This window comes from Pinus tabuliformis, chromosome 8 (assembly GCF_031772625.1).
Source record: "Pinus tabuliformis cultivar Carrire ecotype Pingquan chromosome 8, CPIR1, whole genome shotgun sequence".
Taxonomy (NCBI): Eukaryota; Viridiplantae; Streptophyta; class Pinopsida; order Pinales; family Pinaceae; genus Pinus; species Pinus tabuliformis.
In genome coordinates, this window is record NC_142294.1 from 1,235,828,872 (window position 1) to 1,235,834,871 (window position 6,000).

A 6,000-nucleotide genomic window follows, 5' to 3' on the forward strand; every position below is an offset into this window, starting at 1 on the left:
AGTGCCCATATTGTTACTATTGTGCCCCATAGAAGCCCACTATTGTTATTATTGTGCCCTTAAATTATTATTGTTATGTCGGCTCTGATTATGTTATGACCCCTTAGACTCCTATATATAGAAATGAGGTCTTTTCATTTGTATTATCCAAGAATTGTTCATTTATGTAATGTAAAGGAGGTTTCCCCCTCGAAGAGGCTGAATTCTAAGGCATTGATCTATGTTTTCTATCTTTTCTTGAGCTGGTTTCATAACATTTGGTATCAGAGCTTTGGATTCTAGGGTTTCACTGCTCCAAACAGGTCATCCTGGCATTTTTGGTACAATTTTTTTTCTGTGATGTTTCAGACGCTAAAAAGAAAACCCATTTGAGAAGAAATCGTGCTGAATCTCGGGTCCAAATTTCAGAGCTGTTCGCGCTATATTTGTGGAGATATGATTTTAGGAAGTTGGTCTTCTTGCAGACTCCTGAATTTCATTCCAAACAGGTGACCTGGGGAAAATCGTCATAACTTTCTCTCTGGGGATCGGATTGAAATTTCATAAAAAGGTATAGAAAGAGGACGGAATTTAGTTTTGTGTATGCATTTTTCAGATCCAAAGGTCAAAACAGTAACTCGTGGCATGTCGTACAAGTTCGATTTACTGAACTGGTCTATAATCAAGTCACTGTGGGAGATTTCCCATAACTCTTTCTTGGAGAATCCAATTTGGGTCAGACTTGTGGCATTGGAAAGAGGACAAAGAGGGCTACTACAGGTCGCAATTTTAGAACTTAAAGATCCGCAAGTACAAAGTTACAGTCATTTCAATATTGAGCTCCTAAAATCAAGAAAAGGCAAGATGAGGAAGTTTGATGGCAAGGATCCGGTAAAATGGATACTTCAGATGGAGCAATATTTTGATCTACATGGTATACCATTGTTACAAAAGGTATGTATTGCATCTTCATATTTAGAACCGGATCAATTTTTATGGTATGAAGGGCTTTGTTCTCGTAAACAACTTGTTACGTGGTCAATCTTCACGGAGGAAATGATAGCACATTATGAGGATACAAAGAGCAACACCACAACAATTGGAAGAAAAAAGAGAAAAAGGGCTTTGTTACAATTGTGATAGCAAATGCACTAAAGGTCATAAGTGTGCTGAGAAGAAATTATTTTACATAGAATATGAAGAGGAGGAAGAAGAGGATCAAGAAACATCAAAAGAAGAAGATATATGCCATGACCCCACCCCAGAGAAAGAAGAAATGAATCAAACCATATCTTGTAAAGAATTGGCAAGAATTAACACTCCTCAAACTCTCAGTATAGAAGGACATATCAAGAAGAAAACGGTGCAAGAAGTGAAATATCACATCGAGAAAGAAGAAATGAATCTAACCATATCTTGTAATTCATTGGTTGAAATTACCACTCCTCAAACTATCAAGATAGAAGGACATATCAAGAAGAAAAATGTTCAAGAAGTGAAAGATCACATCGAGCATGAAGAAATGAATCCGACCATATCTTGTAAAGGATTGGAAGAAATTACCACTCCTCAAACTCTAAAGATAGAAGGACATATCAAGAAGAAAAATGTTCAAGCAGTGGAACATCACATTGAACATCAACAACAAGTCTTCCAACTCTTAAAGCATAACCTTGTGTTGGCACAGAATAGAATGAAACAATAGGCAGATCAACATCATAGCGAAAGAAGTTTTGATGTAGGTGATTGGGTATTCCTACGGCTACAACCATATAAGCAAATGTCCCTTAAGCAAGCTAAGAAGGATAATAAATTAACACTAAATTATTATGGTCCGTACAAGGTGTTTCAAAAGATTGGTACTATGGCATACAAATTGGAGCTTCCTGCAGCTTCTCGATTGCACCCAGTTTTCCATGTTTCATGTTTAAAGAAGGTTATAGGCGACAAGCTCCCAGTTCAAACAATATTGCCAAAAGTTGAAGAGGAAGGAAAAATCATATTGGAACCTGGAGCAGTCACAGAAACAAGAACTCGATAGCTACGAAATCGATCAATTTCAGAGTATCTCATCAAGTGGAAGAACTTACCCACTGAAGATTCCACATGGGAGGACAAGAATTTTATACAGAAGCATCAAGAACTACTCAAGCGTTGAGGACAACGCTTTTTGAAGGAGAGGGGCATGTTAGGCCCCTAGTGTAACCCCTTATTGTTATCAGTACAACCCACTTATTATATTGATGTACCCATGTAGTGCCCATATTGTTACTATTGTGCCCCATAGAAGCCCACTATTTTTATTATTGTGCCATTACATTATTATTGTTATGTGGGCTCTGATTATGTTATGACCCCTTAGACTCCTATATATAGAAAGGAGGTCTTTTAATTTGTATTATCCAAGAATTGTTCATTTATATAATGTAAAGGAGATTGCCCCCTCGAAGAGGCTGAATTCTAAAGCGTTGATTTATCTTTTCTATCTTTTCTTGAGCTGGTTTCATAACAGTGAATTAGCAGAAGACAACCTGCTTGTAGCAACATAAGTTAGTAAACAAGTTGAAGGGATAAAGAAAGAAATAGAAGAAGAGGCAAAGAAGGAAGCCCATAAAGAGAAAATAGAGGCAAAGGGAGAAGCACAACTAGAAGTGCAACAGCCGAAAGCTCTCATTACAGAGAAAAGATAACAAAACCAATGTCATTCAGTAGATGTTTTTACACTTACCATTGATTTCAAATGTGCAGGTACAGGGAATGATTTTGAAGAGCAGTTAAATTTTCTTGAAGCATGGATTTGAATACCATGTTTAGATGAAGTAATAAATGCATAGAAGAAAAAGAAAAGAATTTTGAAGACATCTTGGATGATGAGAACATCAATGAAATTTTCACGTATTAGAGTCCTAAAGGAATATTATTTTATTATAATCTTATGTTGCAGCAGATTGATGATGAAGAGAGCACTACATAAGATAATATATAGTAGCAACCCAGATACAAGTTGTTATTTGAAAAATTCCATGATATGCTTATACAGCCTGGAAGAATGGAAGACCTTCACCAACAAATGAAGAATTTGAAATTTGAAGCCTACGACAAGAAGAAAAAGTTGAAACAATTTAGAGGCTATAAGATCTGGAAAAACAGAAGAAGAAAAGTTGAAGTCAATTTTTAAATTATAAACCTAGATGAGACATAGAACAATAGGTATCTTAATTGAATATTTATGTGGTTGTAATTAAGGGGGAGTGTTGGAGAATTTAATCCCAACCACTTGCTAGGTGTCAAAACCGCCCCTCCAAGTGTCCTAGGTCAGTTTCAGATAAGTCCAATTTAACCGAGTTTGACTTGAGTCATTTATTACTTATGCTTCCAATGCAATCTTATTTAGATGATTCATAATACTAAAAAGAGCAAGTCTTCTGCTCCATCATTTCGTTCCCTCCAATTTTTGTCAATGAGGTGCAAGTATTAAGTTACTTGGAAAACTCAACCAAATGAATTTTCCTGGCCCAAAAAAACTAGAAGCATTTGGCAAATCCCTACATATCTTATCATTTCCATTTGAACTTTCCAGCTAGGATAGTATGGTAATTCTCATGATATTGAATTGCTTAACTGCATATGAGCCCACATAGAATCATATCAGTAATTCATCTTAAAAAAAACATGAGAGGGGGTTGTGTTGTTTGGCTATCCATCCATATTAACTCAGTAAATATAAATTTACCTACATATCAACTTCTATATTGTAAGTCCCGGATGCGGGTGCCACGTTAGGAGAAGGCAGTACGCCACATGGTGTACATGGGCGGGCTCAAGCATAAGCTTCTCCTTAAATGCTCTACGCCGCCCTGGCCAGCGAGCGTGAGAGCTATAGAGCGAAGGGACGGCCATTTATGGTCTAAGATGAGCCTTAGACGCAGTGGCAGAGGTGAGTTATGGCGCACCAGCACCAAGGCCAACTACCGCAGCATAAATCTGGAGAGTATGGGGAATGTTTGTCTGTTCGAATTGAGGAGGTGGAGATCTGGGTTTCAGGGCTCAGAGAGGGAACACGAAGCCACCTTCGGGCTCACTGGAGCGGTGAAAGAGCAGCGAAAGGAAGTGCTGATAGTTTGGAAGACATGCCGCCAAGGCAAAGGCCCTTCAGTCGACGCGGCACCGGAAGAGGAGGAGCCTCACGCCCCCCTGTCAATCCTTCGTCGAATTGCTGCCGCTGTCTGTGCCACAGGGTGGAGGAAGCCAACCCCATCCAAGCTCAGCAATTCATGGAGGCCAGGCCACAGAACCCAGGAGCTGCTCCGCTACCGGCGTTTGGCTCAGCGATTTTCTCTGTCAGCAATGCTCAAGGTAATTCAAGCATTCAAGCTCATGTTTCAGTTTTATTCGTGGAAGAGGCGAAAGAAGAAGAGGGGGAACAACCCAAGGCCCCAATTCACCCTATGGAAAGGGAGCTACCCCATGCCCCAATTCAGCATGCAGAGAGTTCCAAAGCTGCTGAGGACAAAGCTGGGGCACAATCCGAGCCAGGAGCTGTTTCACCAGCCTCTCAACCAGCACCTGCAAAGGGCAAGGCCAAATATGACTGGGGACCTCCACCAGAAGGTGAATACTGGATCTATCCAGAAGACTCGGAGGAAGACTCAGATGAATAGTCGCGGGCTCGCGGGCTCGAGCTCAGGTTTTTTCGTTTGCTGTTTACCCTTCCACCAATGCTTAATGTATGGCGTTAATCTTTTTGTTTGGTCAGACAATTACGATGTTCAGTGCGTGTCCTGTCCCCTGCGTGGGACTCTGATGAATTTTCTACAGGTCTCTTTTTTGCCCCTGCGTGGGAAAGGCACTTTTGTTTGGTTTCGTTTTCATAGCTCCTCTGCAATGGCATGGGCTTCCAGTTTTAATAGAGGGCACAATGATACAACCCCTGCGTGGGTGCTTAATCATAGGAAGAAGGCCCCAGCGCGGGTAACTGACTTTATGAAGCTCCATGAGCAAGAGCGCCAACCCAGGCCTCTGGCAGTGTGTAAACCTGAATGTAACTGTTCTCTGATTTTAATGTAAATAATAGAAGTAGTGTAGCTTTAACGATAAAAAAAAAAAAAAAAACTTCTATATTGTAAGAATTCATTCGATCAACTTCCCTATGGATCATGTTGGGCATTTGGTAAATCCTCTTGTGTCTTTCCATTAGAAGTGTTCAATTGAGAGAGGGTGGTAATTCTCATGACATTTTTGAGCTTCCCATGCACCCTTGTTGAAGCAAAACAATAGCCACGCTAGAAAATGTGTTAATGTTTAGCTATCTATTGAGATTTATTATAGAATAGATATCAAAATAAAAGTAGATATGAGATGAAAATGGTCATGGGTAAGCTCAAATGCAAATTCCAGGTGATTTATGCATCTTTGTCAAAGAATTACCTAAACAATACCCTGAAAAAATAAAATAAAAGAAATTACCTCACACTACTACATGTAGGGGGTTTTAAGACAATATTTGAGTCAATTGTCTTAACTTAAGACAAAGGAAACTTGTGTATTGTCTTAAATATTGTCTTTAAGTGGGTGTCTCAAAATTTTTGTCTTAAAAAATTGTCTCTATAAAGGCAATATAGAACACATATTATTATTGTCTCTATAAAGATAGGAATTATTGTCTATTAAGAGACAATTTCATTTGTCTCTCTAGAGACAATTTCATTTGTCTTTGTAGAGACACTTTCATTTTTGTCTCTTTAGAGACAATTACATTTTTGTCTTTTTAGAGACAATAGCTGAGATTAAAAACATATTATCTCTATAGAGACTATATGTCCATAATTCAAGCTATTGTCTCTCTAGAGACAATATAAAAAAATATTTAAATATAAATAAATAAAATCATTTTAAATGTTCTTTTAAGGTGGTTTCAACATTCAAAGTTCCCAAATAGTGATTTTAATTACCTTAAATCTCTGTTGTTTATGGATACCAACAGAATAAAAAATAAATAAATCCATTATTTTTAAAGATAAC

The 6,000-nt window shown here is 38.3% G+C and overlaps 1 pseudogene; it reads right to left on the reverse strand.

Annotated features, from left to right (window-relative positions):
• LOC149239868 (aspartyl protease family protein At5g10770-like) overlaps nt 1-3,879 on the reverse strand; it is a 28,687-nt pseudogene extending 24,808 nt beyond the window's left edge.
• Between the last annotated feature and the right edge of the window lie 2,121 nt (nt 3,880-6,000).